Below are 19,342 nucleotides of genomic sequence, written 5' to 3' on the forward strand. Positions count from 1 at the left end.
CTGGGTGGAGCTGTGTGGCCCCACAGTTCCCCGCCGTATACTACTGCCCCACGCGCTTGCGTTTTATACATTTGTAGGGCTGGTGTCAAGGGTTTGAAGGACGAAGTATTCCTCAACCTACAGATACCTCCAGTTAGTTGAACAAGTCTCATATTGGCCTTGTTGCGGTGGGTGTCCCAGGACATTGTTTGATTAATGGTGACCCCCAAATACTCAAATGTAGATACCCTCTCCAACTTCTGAGTGCCTATGGTGGGGTTAGGCCGGGTGGAATTTGGGGGATTGGGAATCATATATTTCGTCTTCATTGCATTGATCTCTAGACCCCTCTCAGTGCAGAAGGTCGAAAATCCATCTAGAATTCGTTGGATTCCCATGGGGGACTTAGACAGCAGCAGGGTGTCATCCGCAAACATGATAGCGGGCACCCTGCTGCCATTGAGTTTTGGTGCATCAGTGTCGGCCACCCTCGACAGGTGGTCGATAACCCCATTGACAAAGAGGCAAAACAGGGTCGGAGCGAGGACACAACCCTGTCTTACCTCCCTGTCAACCGGGAATCTATCCGTAAGTACCCCATTCCTACCGCACCTCACACGTGCGAAATTTCCCGAACGCAATCTTATCAAAATGGCAAGGATGTCTTGCGGTATGGCCAGGTCCGCCAAGATTCCATGCATGTCAAAACACAGGTTGTCATTGTAGATAGAGCCGATGTTATGGTCTCTGAAAAATGCAGAAACAGTTTTATTAACATGTTTCCTGACTTTGTCAATCTGTGGATAGAACTGATTAAACCACTTCTATTTCTGCCTTTGGCATATGTTGGAGTACACCATGACAGTGTAAGGGAAAATGGTAATTAATTCTGCAAAGGAATATTTCAGTAGGATTTCCGTTCCTATCCAAGTCAGTATCCCGAGGTCATTACCACCACAGTGCACAATCATAAGGGTTGGGAATCCACAATGCTTTTAACCAAATGCAGCAATTGATGACACTTTAACCCTCTTTGGCCCATCCATTTAATGTTCACAATAGGCAGAATTCTCTGTCAAAACTACTCTTTCTCCCAGCTTCTCTAGCCAAGAAAACATAGCTGTTGTCCTCAACCAACACTCTAAACATTTTGAAGTGAAGCAGCAGTAGCAGACAGGAGAAGACTGGAGCTCAATGAGGCAGTTTTCCATATGAAAGGCAGCTAAAATTGAGGTGTACTTGGTTTAAAAAAAGCACATATTTGATTATATATTCTGAATTATAGGTGAATAATATTAGGTAATGTGTTGAGCAAATTAGCACCTACATCTGTGATTGGCTCTGGTAAAAAAAAATGTAATATTGATATATTTATGCTTTTTAAAGTGTAGAGTAAACTACACCTGCTGCAGCTCATTTTGTAACATCTATGGTCCTTCTAAAATGTGGAGGGAACCTGTGACCTACTGGTTTTAGTGGATCGGTATAGAGACTGTGCTAAGAGACACAGGTAGTATTTCTTGTACATGTGAGGTGTTTAGACTAATATTAGTATGAAAAGGGTTCAATTTCCTAGTGAATACTTGCCAAAAAGCGTAGTGTACTCCTAAAGTTATTAAAGTTTGAAAGCAAATATGTTTTTGGAGTCCTGTTTTTTTTTTTTTGCTAATTCACTGCTATGATTGTGAATAAGTTGCAAACATGTAGAAACAGGCATCCATTTTGGTGGTCTATGTAAAAGCGAGGGACAAGGTTAACACATACTTACCATTAAGATGCGCAATTACCATACTAAAATATGAAGAGAATGTTTTCATTTGCTGCCTTCTGCAGCATCAGACAGTGCAATATTGAAAAAGGTTGCTATTTATGGTTGCTTCGTGTGAGAGTGCTGTGTCATGATTGTGCTTAGTTTTTACAAATTCTGAGACTATTGCATCTAACTAATAAGAGCAAGAAAGCTATTTGATCAACAAACTCGATATTCTGGTATGTGAATTATGTTTCTTTTTTTAACCAAAAAAACTGATTAAGAAGGAATTAAATAAAAGACTGCATTTTTTAATCACTAAATCGAATCCTCCAAGAATTCAGCCAGGGATTAATTCCAGCTAATAAACAAACTATCCAAACTTCCTGAGGTTAAGGGAACCATTCTTTTGTGATGACATAGCCCATCATTTCTGCAATACAGAAGGTCAAATCTACAATCTGTTTGCATCAACCATCAACCATGACACCAGCAATTATCCCTCAAACAAACTTCGCTTCAGTAATAAACCCAAAACTTTAAACAACTCTGTTCAAGCTAGCTTTATTGAATTTGCTCTATATCCTCTAAAGAGTTGACTGAACTCATTCACTCCACTAAATCCGGAACTCCTTTTGACTCCTGTCCATCATTCGTGTTGAAACAGATTCTTGAACCCATAGCTTTAATTCTGACCAACATTGTAATGATATGTTTGGAACTGGAATCTTTCCCACAGTATGGAAGACGGCCTCAATTTTTTCACTTGTTTAGAAACCTAATGTGTGCCCTGAAAAGGAAGCCAACTATTACCCTATATCCAGACTAGCATTCCCTGCAAAGATGGTTTAGAAAATTATGAATACTCAACAGACCCAGTTCATCCAATCTAACCATGTATTTGGTTCCATACTGTTTGGGTAAAGACATGGACACAGCACAGAGATTGCACTGATTAAAAACACTGATGTGTTAAGGATTGCTCTGGATGGGGAGGCAAGACAGCCCTCATCCATTTTGACCTATCAGTGGCTTTTGACATGGTGGACCATTCCATCTTGGTCCACCGTTTCAAAACTCTAACCATAAAAAGTAGAACATATAGTGATTGTGGACAGTTCCACCTCCAAACCTCTCTCCCTTTCTTGTGGGGTACCACAGAGTCCTCACTTTGACCCTTACTTTTCTATCAATACGTTACTGAACTAGCCTCTCTTATCAGATCATTTGGGTTTTCTCCTAATTCCTACACAGATGACACACAAATTGTGCTGTCAGCCTCCAATAATCCTAACTATACAAACTTCCAACTACATAACTGCATGAGAGCTATTGGTTCATGGATTAGCAAACACTCCCTTAAATTAAATAAAACTCGGAAAAAAACGAGGTCATCCTTTTCAGAAATAACCCACAATTTTTGATCCCTGACAAGTTGACCTTTTGAAATGGGACAATTCCCATCCCCAGTCCTGAAGGTCAAAATCTGGGGAGTCTAATCAATGAGAAGCTTAACTTTAGCAAACAAATAAACCCAGTCATCACTTACTGCATTAACAGCCTTAGAATCCTTAGCAAAAGTATTCCCTTCATTTTCCCCAACACTAAGAAAATAGTAATCACCATGCCAGTATTAACAAAGATGGATTACGGCAATCGTCTGCAACTAAACCTTCAAAAACAATACCTGAACAAATTGCAGTCAGTACAGAAGGCGGCGGCCAGATTACTCTTAGACCTTCTTAAATTTCATGCGGTTTCTCAAGCCATTAAGGCACTCCATTGGCTGACTGCTAGAAACGCATCCAATTCAAGGCACTCTGCTTACCATACAAGGCCCTTTATAACACTGGCCCTGAATATCTGAAATAAACTCAAGCCTCGTACGAACCCAGCAGAAACCTTCAATCTAGAGGATCAGCGAAGGTTAACTGTTCCAGATTTAAAAGAGTAAAAAAGGGAGGAAGCATCTTTGTCTCTGGTGTTTCCAAACACTGGACAATTCTACACTCCAGCATCAGAGCTGCCCCCTCACTGTTAGCATTTAGAAAGCTCCAAAAGACCCAGCTTTTTAATAATTAGTCACCACCACAGTCTCTGTGCCTGTTATGCTGAGGTAGCACCAAGATACCATAGGGTATATGTGTGCTTTACAACTTTATTAACATATCATGTATGCATATGTGGAATTTTTTTAAAGAGTCAGAAATTTACCTAAAAGTAATTAAAGTAAATGAGATGGCATATGAGTGGAAGTATAAGTGATTTTATATGTTTATTAACAGGAGAGTAAAACACAGTTTGTCGGCTACAGAGTAGGTGCCCTTGAAATTAGTTCACAATGTGTTGCCAAGGAGCTTTATATTCCCTTGTGCTGTTTTACTCCATTCTAACCCATCTAACTGATAGAAAAACACTATACTGTAATGATCTGGTGGTCGGTCACAGATAATGTTTTTGTTTTGCATTCTGAGACATGTAGTCCTATGTATTACATTCTAAAAGAGGAGAAGAAGAGTTAGAATTAAAAGAGTAAAAAATGCACTATAGCTGTAGATTATTCATAAATCTCTGAAACTTGACAGATATATATTAGATACAATTTAGTGTAGCTATTTCTAAGTTATAAGGCAGACTTGAATATTCTTTGATAGTTAGATATGTTCTTCAAGTTTATCCTAATTAACGTTTGTAATATGAGGTTGTTAGGCATAGTTAAACATGTAGGTTCTGAGTCACAGAACGAATCTGAGACAAAATCCTACACTTACTACTCCTGGTATTCACAGAAGGCACTTATGATTTTTGGTATTCACAGATATCACTTACGACTCCTAACTTCGCGTCCGCAGTCGGGCCGGAATCTCTGCACCAGGACCGTACTCTCCGCACCCGGACCGTACTCTCCGGCTAGGGCCGTACTCTCCGGCTCGAGTCGTAATCTCCGGCTCGGGCCGGATAAAGTGTAATCAATGGTCTGGAATGCAATTTTTACAAAAAGGAACATTAGGAATGTGTGATAAATGGTAGAGGAGGTAATGAAAAATAGTTTGGGCAGGGAAAAGGGTATGGTCAGACATTACATCATAACGCAGAAAAGTTTTCTCCTTTGCATCATGGTACATGCAGTGCACAATTTGCGTTCCTCTCAGTGTTGACTGCGGTGTCAACACTACAGTCAACACTAAGGGGAGCGCCCTTAGTGTTGACAGTGGTGTTGACACTACAGTCAACTCTGAGGGGAGAGCAAATTGTACCATGACACAAAGGAGAAAACTTTTCTGGGTTGGCTCCACTCGAGGCCTCTCTTAATTCCAGCTCATCACTGGTTCCAAACATTATTATCACATTTCGCCTGAGCTAAAAGCTCTTAATTGGCTCCCGTATGAAGCAAGGATACATCTAAAAATTGCCTGCATGACTCACAAAGCTCTACACTTCAACACCCCACTATATCTTGCACAAAAACCTGAGCCCTCAGGAGGCTCCAGATCCTCTTGGGGCTCCAGCACCTTACTAATTAAACCCACAGAACTTCCACAAAATGAAAACCTAGAATATGGAAATCCTTACCACGGAATTAATTCAACATCTTCCCTCAAAAGGGAAGTCAAACTGATTCTGATAAAGAAATTTCTGGGCTAGTCCCACAGCCATCTGAGAAGGTGCTGCATTACCATTGTCTCGAGTGCACTGCAATGATTGTTATTGTCATTTAGTTTTGTCCTGTGATATTAACTTTTGCTTCCTTATTAGGAAAGTCAAAGGGTTATGCTGAAAGAATTCTTTGGTCAGTCCTTCAGTCTCACCCTAGGGTTCACTCTCTTACTCTTCTCTCCTTTTGAAATGTTCTACTGTTGTGACTGATGTTGTCCATTCCAGTCCTTCCTGTGCTAATGTCGTGTATATTTCTTGTACCCTTTGTAACTATGTAACTACCTTTCTGTGAAGCGCTCTGATACCCCCTGTGGTCTTGTCTGCGCTATATATAAAACTCTTTAAATAAGTACTAATAAAACTAGGAGGCAATACATCCAGCCCCTTACAGACACAGATAGAGAAGCATACGTGTCAGAAAGAGAAACAGCAACAACTTAAATATACAAGAATTCACAGTCTCAGATAGGAACTGAGACACTCCTTCAGATATCTGGTAATAAAGTCACACTTTCAAGTCTACCATGGAGAAAAGTAGAAATTACGTTATGTCTCGGACCTGGTATTCTTGAGCTTCTGCATGCAGTTTTACTGCTAGAGCTGTCTCTCACTTAAAACTCCTAACAAGTTGTAAACTCCTCTTCTACCACATATAACTGAGCATTAAGGTAGGCTGTAGTTAGTTTATAATGCACTGAGGAATGTGCTCAAAAGGTAAGACACATACTGTGACTTTTCTGTGAGCTATATAGGCTCCTAGAGAGCCATATTCAGAATTATATATTCACCCTGCCATCCAGATTTTAATCTGAAATACCTAAGTAGAAAAGCAGACAGGCAATCGTTCCAGCCCTTACAAACACATATAGAGAAAATACATGCCATAAACAGAGGCAGTCATTTACTAACAATGTTACATATATATGCAATCACAGACCCAGATAAGGACTGATACAGTAATTCAGATATCTGATAAAGAAGTGACACTTTCAAATTTACCACGCACAGAAGTAGTCCTTGCATTATGTCTCGGGCCGTGTACATTTGAGCTTCTGTATGCAGTTTTACTGCTAGCGCTATCTTCTCACTTAAAATGTTTATTCTAGGAGTTATCTTCTCTTCTACCACATATAACGGACCACTAAGGTAGGCTGTAGCTGGTCCACAGTGCTGTGAGCTATTTGCTTGAAAGGTGAGAGACTTACTTTGACTTTTCTTTGAGCTGTATGCACTCCTAGAGAGCCATGTGCCGAATAATACATCCACACTGTCATCTACATTTTATTCTGTCATACCTAAGTGGACAAGCAGACAGACTCTAAAACACCCATACATACTCTGACAGAACCACCTAAACATTTACTCACACAGAAACGCATTACTGATATGTATGTAATGCCAATGTAGGGAGTTTGCACTCACACTTAAATAACCCAAAACTCACTAATACACGCTAGAGGCAATCCATCCAGCCCCATATAGACACATTTAGAGAAGCGTACATGTCACAAAGAGTGGCGGTGATTTACTAACAAACTTATATAATCATGCAATCACAGCATGAGATATTGACTGAGACACTCATCAGATATCTGTTTTCAAGTCCAGCATACAGAGAAGTAGTCTTTGCATTATGTCGTGGGCCTGGCATACTTAGGCTTCTGTATGCAATTTTATTGATCTATTGATAGTGCTGTTTTCTCAATTAAAAATCCCACACAAGGTGTAAATACCTCTTCTACCACATATACCTGACCAGTAAGGTAGGCTGTAACTAGTTCATAGTGCACTAAGGTATGTGTTTGAAAGTTAATACAAGCTTTTCTGTGAGATTTATATACTCCTAGAGTGCCATGTGGGTAAATATACATCCACCCTGTCATCCTGACTTTAATCTGTCATACCTAAGTAGACAAGCAGACAGACAGTAAAACACTCAGACAGACTGTGACAGAAGCGCCTAAACATTTACTGACACAGACAGGCAGAAGTGATATGAATGTAACACTAATGGCGGCAGTTGCACACACACTTAAATTACCCAATACTCCCTAATACACCCAGGTGGCAATCCATCTGGTCTCTTACAGACACATATAGAGAAGCATACATGTCACAAAAAGGGGCAGTGATTTTCTAACAAACCTACATACACATGCAATCACAGCTCCAGATAGGGACTGTGAAAGTCATTGTCATATCTACTAAAGATACATTCACAAATGGGAAATAGAAAATGTGCCTGGTGCTAGTTCTCAGTTCCCCCCTTTCCTCACAGGGAATAGTCCATATAGTAGTTCATGTGCTGAGAAAAACACATACCACAATTCAAATATCCACATAAAGTCTTTTATTTTAAGTTTGTCTTCTCTTTATACACTTGAAAAAATTCTTTCTTCAATTGGTGTAAAATTTGCGTCCAAGCTTCCATACACTTGATCAGAGTTCTTCATTAAATAGTATAACATATACAGCCAAGCCAACATGTGTTTTGCGAAAGTTTAGCTTCTTCAGGGCTTCAATCAGTATAATCCAAACCTTTCCTTTCAGTTTTCGAATTCCACAGTTCTTTTATTTCATAAACATCATTAATAACTTCTGGAAATTTCCTCTAATATCTTTCATTGGATGTAGCCATTATCAGTAGAGTCTTGCAATTTATATAACATCTAAACACTATATTCTCTCATTACAGTTAATAGCTGAATGGATATATACTCCAAATACAGCAGCCTTAAGTTGGAACTAAAATGTGTTTTCAAAACAAACAAAAATGACCCCTTTTGCTTCTCCAACAACAACCTCTACATACTACAGTTTAGGATTATTTAGCCTAACCTCTACATACTACAGTTTGGGATTATTCAGCCCACTACGAATTATATTTTCAAAAAGATTTTTCAAAAGCAATAGTCCGTTTAGATTGGAGAAAGAAGTAAATATTACTACTAAACTGAGCATTCTAATTAAAGTTTTGAAAGTGAATGGACATACTCCAATTACTGCAGCTTTAAGTTGAAACCAAACACTGTCTTTTAAAACAAAAACGTGTTGGTTTTGTTCCCCCTACCAAATGTGTACATCCTATTCCTGGCAAAAAAGTACCTTATGGGTTTTCGTCTACATGGATAGTGATAGTTTACATATCATTTGGCCTACCAGGATTGATGTTTTGAAAAGGATCTCCAAAATTGAATACTAATTCATAATTATTTCTGATGTTGTACCAGATCTAATAATATGAAAACTTTTTTTAACACAAGTTTTGTCAGATATCTGTAGTAACTGTAGAAAAAGCCACTAATTAATGACTACTAGTGATCTAATTTTATAAGGTATGGGTAGTTAATGGCCTGTTCTATCTGTAACTCAGCAGACAAAAGTTCATAATGAATGCTTACAATGATGGGTTGATGGAAAAGGCAAAAAGGATGGAAGGAGAAAGAATGAGTGAAATGTGAGTGAAAGGATGCATAGGTGAAAGGATGTATAGGTGGGAGATAGAATGCATGGGTGGGAGAAGAATGGATTAAAGGGTATTTGGGCGAAAGGATGCCTGCTTTGGGGGCTGAAAGGAATGCTCAGGTGGGTTAAGGCAGGATGGGTGAATGGGGAAAAGGATGCTTGGGTGGGTAAATGGATGTTGGTGAAAGGTTCATTGCAAGCTGTGTTTGGATGGAAGGATATATATGGATGAATGGTTTTCACTGGTGAAAGACTGGATGAGAGAATTTAAAGTTTACATGGTGTTTATCAAAGACAAGGATGAAGAATAATAGAACAATGAAATGATAAATGGATAGTTGTTTGGAGTTCTTCAAGGGTCTGCACACCAACTCCGCTTGTTTGGAATTTTTTTAACAAAACTTTGATTCAAAGGGTTGTGGTAGTGTTTTTGTTGAGGCAAGCATATATTATGTATTTTATCCAGCCCATCATCAATCATTACCTCCCTCCCTAACCATGGTATTTTGCCATTGCCACCTATGATAACCTAATTGCTGCCTGGTTCAAAGCTGGCACTGCAGTTTTGGCTATGCAATATGCATCTGTTTCAGTTAATGTGACATTTGAAAAGTTTTCAATGCATGTCAATGCGAAAACATGGTGTGTTTCCCTTCCCTCCCAGTGTCCACTCACTCACATCCTAGTACTTCACTTCTTTATTCTTTCCTAAGTTTTGTCCCAGCCTTCCCAAAAATTTGTGGAACCCATTCTTGGAATTCAGTCGTATTTTTCTGGACAAATTATATATTTCATCACTGCTTCCATAACGGATTTACACCTGTTCAAATGTTTCAAGTTCAACATTTGTCAACCTCCGTGACTCACTACTAGCCAAACCTTAGGCAGATGATGATTTTCGGTGACACACCAATATTCTGTGGTAAAATGTCTATTACTTACCCAGTGTAATCCATCTAACTTGCCCTGTAATGTTATATTCTATATTGGTACCCTATATAGGTGCAGGTAACACTGCAACCTTTCACCTATATCCTTCCCTACATCACATACATAACAGTTCATAGGGACTGACCTTTTACCTAGATACAATACTGCATTCCGAACCCGGGTTTTTCCCTAGTTCGAAACTCATACATTATTCATGAGGCTTCTTGGAAGAACAGCAGGACTGACAGCAGGACGAACATCTCCTGTATAATATCTCCGTACAAAGTTCTGGCCCGATGTCATACTTTAGGCTGACACAGTAACATAGCAAGGTAGGACCCCTGGGGAGACCTTTGGGTATATATACATCACATCTTGCTTTAGAAAGACAAAGGAGACCGTAACTTCCCGTCTGATACACTGACCAGAGACACTGAGGGTCCAGCACGCAGTGGTCTAACATCCCTCGTGGGGTGTCCAACATGAGACCAGGATGGGGTCCAATATTCTCTCATTCTCAGGTAATGGAGTCGACTAGATCCTAGAGGGATTCTTGGCATAACACCTATACAAATGCTAGGTACATTTAGGAACATCTAGTTAGGGAGACATCGTAAGAGTATGCACTTTTATCATGTGTTTTACATACTTGTATTTATTTATGATTATTGCAAAATGGTAGAACTGCACCATCCTTTTACTTTCGTAGTACTACTAATCATATATCTCTTCTACTGTCTAATGGTTGTTGCAACTCATCAATTCTACACTAGAATAACAACTGTTCTATACATTCTTATTTAAACACCCACACTGATTATTCTGTGTATCTCTCTGAGAGAAACTAAGTGAGCAGTAGTGACTGAGCGAAAGGTACTATATTGTTTCCACAAATCTGAGGGATCAGGGTTGTCATGTTCTGATGTTGCCAGAAACTATTCTCTCCTCGATAAGAGGAGATTATAGTGGCATTGTGAGCTAGCTGATACAGACAGGCGAACATATCCGGTGGAGGTGCATGGAACCAGTCTGCCACCAATCCCAGTTTATGTTATCCAAACACGCAGATCCTGTATAGGTAATCTAGGAACTACACAACATGGCGCCGCCAACGTTGGTTGGGCACTTATTTAAAAGTAGAATCTGAGTAGTTCAGTTGTGTTAATCTCAGTGACCCCTACTCACAAAACACTAGAGACGTCTGGAGTGGGTGGGCACAAACTCTGCCAAAGCTGAGTTGGCGAAAAATCTTATTTATTTGCTGTTGGTTAATCAAGCTTGATGGACACAGTGTTCCTAAAAATTGTGCATAACACCTTATCTTAATTACCTTGGAAAACTATTTGTCAATGTTCTAAGAACAATGACTAATCCGGTCTTAGACCCACTACAACAAGCACTCCCCCTCATAGACGAGGAGGAAGATGCAGACGCATTACAAATTGCACCAAACTTTAAAAATACAGTCACTCTGAAACTGCTAGAGCATGGATTATCATCTAGGGGTGGCGTAGTAGTTTTCGTGATTGAGGCACATGAATCAAACAAAGCAGAGGTATTTTATTTGTGGGTTACATTCCCAGCAGCAAATGCAAGAACAAAAACATTTCACTCCTACACGGAAGGAGATGCACCAGCGGAATATTGTCCATTTAAAGACATTGAGGTTCCACTAACATACCAGGAACACTTATACTGGTTTAATGGCGCCCAACACGACATAAGAGGAAGTGTAAGACTCGGCCCGTTCGGAGGAGAAGGGGCAACATGGCCGATATTAGCAGCCTACTGACCACATCCTGACATTGAAACAATGCTACCAGGTGACCTACTCATGGAACATATAGATTTAATTAAGATCTATAGAAACTTGACGCGATTCGTCATGAGGACATTTACAGTCCAACCAGCAATCGTTGCAACAAATGGAACTCAAGCTCAGGGTACAGCAACTAAAATCCCACTACAGGCATTACACACAGTGAAGGGCAAGTTGCCTACAAAATGTGAACAGATGAAATTCTGGGTAGCTCAGAAAATAACGCAGCTAGAGGCAGTATTCCCGAATACTACCCCATATGAGAAACACTGAATGCTAACAATCTACTTGCCCATGGGGATAACACCACAAGTAGCAGACTGTACAACTTGAGGTACTGTCTTTGCTGCCATTTATACCAGGACTCATGGTATTCCTTCATTAGCAGTGATGCCAGATGTATTAAGACAAATACAAAACGAGTATGGAGCAGAGCCTGCTCGGAACTTAGGGATGAAGTTACTAGGTAAATATGCCCAGGTATCAGCCCTAATACTAGCTAATATTAAGGGGGAAGCAGCTTCAGTGGCAATCCGCCAATGCCTAAGGGAGTTCAGTCCTTTAGAACAGGAACACGAACTACCCAATATAATTAAAACTGCGTATGCAGAATTAGGCAGAGACAGTTTGGGTGGGAAAGCATTGAAATCACAACTGATGGGCAGTCCTGAGAAGGACACTTCCAAGCAGACACCTGCTTCAACAAAAATGAAGTGGTATAATAAAAAACACCAAAACTTTAAAGGAAGCAGATCTCATTCCCAAAGTAGATCTCCTCCACAGGAGCCCTCCGAAAAGAGGTATAACCTCAGGAATAGGTTTAATATTAGGAAACCTGACAGGTATCAGGATACTGATATACATTCCTCTTGTTCCTTTCAGGGTTCATCGAAAAACTCTGAGAGAGAAGGACGGTCAGACGTACAAGAAGAGCGTACAAAGTCCGGAGACAAGCAGCACGCTCAGGATTACACTTCTAAGAAAGAAGAGAAGCCAACACAAAAGCTACAGTTCAAAAAGAAGAAGGTTGCAGGTCTTAAGATCAGGCATGCCCAGAATTCTGGAGACTCGACTACTGAATAGGGAATGGGCTCTGACGATGCTAGACAGCGCATCAGAAGTAACAATAGCTCACCAGAACCTGATGGAATTTCTGGTGACAGCAGACTTGAATGAATATATCATGGTAGAAACACCTGATACTAGGGTGAGTGTCCCACATAAGTTATATGAAATAACACTCCAGATGGAGGGTGACAAATGTAGAACAGTGAGAGGTCTCTTTTGGGAGAACCTGAAGTTTGGCTATGACATTTTGTTAGCTGAACAAGATTGACTGCCCGCATTCATCATGGATTGCCCTAAAGGAGAAATGGTAATTCTTCCAGCATTCTCAGATCATATTCCCAGGCACTTGCAACACTCAGATGCACAGGAGTGGGTGGTAGCCCAAGCTCCAGCATTATACAAAAACCATGTTGCATGGGATGAGGATTCAACCCACCACATAATTCCTTTAAAAAATACTCCAACTGCACAGACGAAGTATCCAATAAAGCAAGAAGCTAAAAACAGGTGAGGGAGATCTTAGATCAACTTGAATACCAAGGGGTGATCGAAAATTGCACCTCATCAATGAATAATCCTTTGTTTCCAGTCATGAAAGCTGATAATTCATATTGTCTAGTTTTAGATTACAGACATTTCAACACTTGCACAAAGACATTTGCAGTTCAAAATTCATAGAGTGCACATTAATGAATAACATTGTGCGGACAAAAATGTAAAACAACACTTGATTTCTCAAATGGATTTTTCTGCCAAAATATAGCACCTGAAAGCAAGTATCTAAGAGCCTTCTCAGTGCTAGAGTCTCGGAGTCAATATCATCGACTCCCCCAGGGGTATGAGAACAGCCAGGGGTTGTTTTCGGCCAGAGTAACTGAGATACTTCAAAAATTGGATGGAGAGGCATTGTCCTATGTGGAGGATATTTATCTGGTCTATAACTACCTAGAGCAGGGGTACTCACAAACTTTCTCTCGGGGGCCAAATTTACAGTGTGGTTTGTGGCAGAGGGCCGCACCGGTGGGGGCGGGGTCAGTGGGGGAGGGGGCGGGGCTAGAGCAACAAAAAAAACTGTGACCATGAGGTTGAACACAGGCCCCTGCAGCAGACGCCTTCGTCCACTGAGCCACCAAATTCACACATCTCTATCTATCTATCTATCTATCTATCTATCTATCTATCTATCTATCTATCTATCTATCTATCTATCTATCTATCTATCTATCTATCTATCTATCTATCTATCTATCTATCTATCTATCTATCTATCTATCTATCTATCTATCTATCTATCTATCTATCTATCTATCTATCTATCTATCTATCTATCTATCTATCTATCTATCTATCTATCTATCTATCTATCTATCTATCTATCTAGCTCTGGCTCCCTCCCTCTCTCTATCACTCTCCCTCTATCACTCTCCCTCTCTCTGTCTCCCCCTCTCTCTCTATCTATTTCTCTCTCTCTCTCTCCCTCTGTCTCCCTTTCTCTCTCCCTCCCTCAGTCTCTGTCTCCCTCTGTCTCCCTCACTCTGTCTCCCTCCCTCTCTGTCTCAGTACCTCCCTCCCTCCCTCCCTCTCCCTCCCTCTAGCCTCCCTCTCTGTCTCTCTCCCTCTCTGTCTCCCTCCCTCCCTCTTGTCTGTCTGTCTCCCTCCCTCTTGTCTCCTTCCCTCTCTCTGTCTCCCTCCCTCTCTCTCTGTCTCCCTCCCTCTCTCTCAGTCTCCCTCCCTCTCTCTCTCCCTCCCTCTCTCTCTGTCTCCCTCCCTCTCTCTCTGTCTCCCTCCCTCCCTCTCTGTCTCCCTCCCTGAAGAACCACACAGTGTTCGTGTGTGTGCAGTTCTCCCTGTAGAGTGCACGTGTGCAGACTTCCAGCCTACATGCTATAGATATGCAATCTTCCCTCCTGCGCTCTATGCATGTAGAGCCCTTCCCTTTGCAGGCTATATGTGAGCCGTTAAATGGCGTTCAATTCTCTGTGCAGAGAACACATACATCCCTTTCCTGCAGTGTTTAGTGTTCACGTTTCCAGGTGGGAATTCCCTCAGAATCTTCCAGTTCACCCCGGTATGGAGTCTGGGCAATACTTTTGTTGTAGATCCTTGTTTGATATAAAATCGCTTCGCCTGCAGTCGGCCCTATCCAGAAAATGCAGACGTCCATAGACACGTTTTCTTTTTTGGATCCATTTCACAGGGCAGCAAATAAGGAAAGGAGGAAAGAGAAGGCACTACCCGTTTCCTGGAGTCTTGGTTTACACTGAGGAGCGAGACCGAAAGAGAGGAAAGACTCGGAGGCTTAGAGGCCGTCACCGGGGCATGCGCTCACAGTTTAATTTATAGGGGCTTGGGGAGGCTGTGCGCAGGAGCCAAATGTACATAACGATTAAAAAAACATACCTGTGCAGGCGCTGCTGCGAAGGTTCTCCGGGGCTGGAAGGACGTCGTGACACCAGGGGCACAGGAAGCTCACCAAAAGGTCCTTTAAAAGTCAGCTGTAACTAGCGCTAGTTACCGCTGACTTTTAAAGGGCCTGAGCTTCCTGTGATGTCAGAGGCAGGCAGGCCAATCGGAGGAAATCAGAGAGGATGGCCGCAGGAGGAAACGTTGTGATTACGTATTAAACGTGTATTCACAACATTTGCTCCTGCGGCCATCTTCCCTGCTTACTCCAGAGAAGTGCACTGTACTTGATCTCGATCAAGGTCCGCGGGCTGCCAATGAAGGCCTGGCAGGCAGCCAGCGGCCCGCGGGCCGTACTATGAGGAACACTGACCTAGAGGAACAGTTGAACAGGGGGAATACCATCATTTTGGGATTTGCATATGAGGGCCACAAATTTAACTTTAAAAAATCAAAAATTGCCCTCCTCAGTGTCCTGTTTTTAGGATATGAGCTTTCAAGTGAAGAAAAAAGCCTGGCAGCCAATTTTTTAGAAAAATGAGCGCTGCTCCAACCTCCAAAATCATTAAAAAATGTACAATCAATCCCGGGATTCCTAAATTTTGGTAGAACATACATTTTAGATTATGCAAAAAGAGTAAGACCTTTCTACGACTTAATAAAACCTGATTTTTCAGGAAGACAATGGACACAGGAACACACAAAATCCACTTTGTTCCTTACAAGCCGACATGATAGCTTCCAAACACTTACAGACACGCGTAAACGTACGCAACTTGGTGATCCGTATAATTGCGGGTCAATCCGTGTACACCTATCTGACATATAACAAAGGTGAAACTGTATGAATTGCATACAAATCACACTTGTACACAAATGCTGAGATGTGCATCGCATCTACAGAAAAGATTCTGACAGCAGTACAGACTGCTGTAGTAAGAGAAAGAGCACTGGCACAGGGGAAACGAATAATAGTAGTGACTCTAGTTCCAGCCTTAGAGGCTGCTACAAAGGCAAGTGTTCCTAATGCTAAAACCTTACATCTGAGATGGATACAATGGGCTAATTCTCTCACTGCAACAGTTGTAGAATACAGGTACAATGAGAATTTAAAGACGCAAGCATTTCTGCAATACGAACAAGAATATCCTTTACCGAATGAAATAATGCCTCTAGATCAGTATGAATATATCCTTTATACTGACGAATCTGCTCAACCGGCCATAGGAAGTAAGCAACAGTATAGCGCGGCATGTGCAATCGTTAAAGGTCACATGCGGGATGGAAAGTTCAATCCAAGTTGCACACAAACGCAATCTCTAGGAGACTGCAAGGCACAATTGGTAGAGTTAAAAGCCTTGATACTGGCACTGGTAAATACGGATCAAGAATTCCCCACACTAATTTTGTGTGATTAATTTTACTGTGTGTAGTCATATAATGAATATTTGCAACACTGGGTTCAAAACAGGTTCAAAAATGCAAAAAGTGGCAGAATTACGCATAAAATGCTATGGGAAGAGGTAGTGAAGTTGAAATCCGGACTACCGAGGGCTCATGTGATACATTGATACATACACTGAGTCATCAGCGTGACGGTGTTCACATTGAAGGGAATTCATTGACTCATGAAGCCGCAAAGGGGGCTGTACACATGGCTTCCGTAGCTACAATCACTCATTCTAAAACAAAATAGACGGTGAGATTGTGGTAGCTGTTATTGCTTCACACAAAAACAGCGGTGCAGTACCAAAAAGGTTTCCACTCAAATAATCCTACAAGTTAGATTCCAATAACATTCCATTTGCTCAGATTCCTGGAGTGGGGGATAGAGTAATTCCAAATATGGATCGTAGGTTAGGTTTAATTCTAGCAGCACACAAAGGGATAGGTTCTGCACATGCAGAAGTGACGGCAACTGTTTCTTTATTGAAACAAAGTTAATGGTGGCCTGGAATAACAAAGCAGACTAAAGACTATGTCTTGAAATGCGACATCAGTCAGCAGATGAAAGGTTCCACCATAATACGTCTAGTGCAGACACCGTTGTTAATATCTTACAAACCACTAGTGTGTGTTTACGTGGACCACTGCGGCCCCTTAAAAAGAATGGGGCCTACAGATATATCATGGTTGCAGTGGATTCCTGTGCATGATTCCACTGGTGTGGCCCCAGCGCCCGGCTAACGCTCAAACTGTTATAAAAGATTTACGAGTCTTCATAGGCACATACGCAACTGGCACATTACGTACTGACCAGGGCACTGCGTTTAGCTCTCTGGCTTACAAGGAGGCCATGCAAGGATTGGGTGTAGCATTGTTGTACTCCTCTCCGTACCATCCCAAGTTAAATTCGGTCATGGAGAGGAAAAACCAAGACTTAAAGCAGTCTTTAACAGCTAGAGTATTAGGCACGGGTGAGAGCTGGGTAAAAAATCTGTATGGAGTACAGAAGGCTCTGAACAATATGCCAAGTTCTCTATGGGGGTCACTCTACATGAGGTCCTGTTTGGGATGAAAATGTGGGTACCTGATCTTGATTGTGAAAGTGCAGTGGCAGATGAAAAACCATTTGAAATCCATGATCGTTTGGCTGTTTAACAGAATCTAAATGAATCCAGGACACAACAAAGTAATGTCCACCTGAAGCAGACTGACACTGGGGAAGTTAAATCAGTATTGGCAAGACCTGTCTGGATCCCAAAAGTCAGGGATCTGGTCAGAGAGAAAATAGCAGACAAGAAAGAATGTGGGCCATCCTACAGAAAGCCTGTACAGGTCCTAGCAGTGAAAGGAACAAGAACTGTACTTCTACCGCCTCCTGCCGGAAAAAAGGAGAAAAGATTTGTCTCAATCAACCTAATCAAACCACACTATGTGGCCGATACTGAGCAGCAGGCCACGTGGACTCCAAAGTAGCAGACACCCTCCTCTCACTACAATTCAAGAGGTTCAACCAGAAAGACTCATCATGTTCGAAGAGTCCCCTGTACGTAATGAAGGACTATGCAATAAGGCTATGGAACTAGTTCCCCTTGAACCTGAAATTCAAATTCAGAATCAAAATGAAACACAAATTGCTATTAGACCAAATACAGATGTGTACATCAACATGCCTCGACAAGAGCAAGCAATGATTTCAACAAATCCTGAGGCAATTCCAACAATTGATCGAACTGCTTCTGGCTACTTCATAAACTAAGATATGTTTTCTTTGGATACAAGAGAACCTGAAATCATACTAGCCCAAAATCACCCAAGCAGCAAGTTAAAGACTTTCTGAACTTTCTTAAAAAGATTTACCTGGTATCACCTTGGGTAGAACTATGGGTAATAACTGGGATACTTTTCTTTCTTTTCTGGGTAGGGTTAGTAATAGTTTTTAGTATGCTTGTTAATGGCAAATATCTTCGACAAAACTCTGCAGCCCAAAATGTGAATTTAATTGTGAAACCACATCACTCATCTCATCGATAACAGAGAGACTTGTCATCAGTGAACATTACAGCAGTTCTCATACCGGATGGTATAGTTTGGGAGAAGGTTGATTTAGATATATTTTGCCCATCAGAAATGTAAAAAATTACACACTTATTTAAAATATCGTTGAGTGATATCATTACCTCAAGTACATTTTCCGATGATTGGGACTTTGATACTGTAAATAACATGTTGTCTGATTTAGAAAAATCTTTTGGATTTTCTAATAGTGAAACATTGGACAGCACATCAGATTTCGAAACGATGTATTGTTTTCAACATTATGGTCATCACTTTTTGCATAAATCTGCTAACCTTCCACCTATATCCTTCCCTACATTACATATATAACGTTTCATAAGGACTGAACTTTTACCTAGATAGATCCTTTTACTTTCGAAGAACTGCTCATCATACATCTCTGCTACTGTCTGATGGTTGTTGTAGCTCATCTATTCTACACTAGAATAACAACTGTTCAATAAATTCTTATTGAAACGTCCAGACTGTTTATTCTGTATATCTCTCTGAGAGAAACTAAGTGAGCACAAGTGACTGAGCAAAAGGTAGTATATTGTTTCCACGATTGTGAGGGATCAGGGTTGTCATGTTCTGAGGTTGCCAGAAACTATTCTCTCCCCGATAAGAGGAGGTTAAAGTGGCACTGTGAGCTAGCTGATACAGACAGGCTAACATATCCAGTGGGGTTGCACGGAACCAGTCTGCCACCAATCCCAAAGTTTATGTTATCCAAATGCGCAGATCCTGTATAGGTAATATCGGAACTGTAT

Source organism: Triturus cristatus, chromosome 8 (genome assembly GCF_964204655.1).
Source record: "Triturus cristatus chromosome 8, aTriCri1.1, whole genome shotgun sequence".
NCBI classification, from domain to species: Eukaryota; Metazoa; Chordata; class Amphibia; order Caudata; family Salamandridae; genus Triturus; species Triturus cristatus.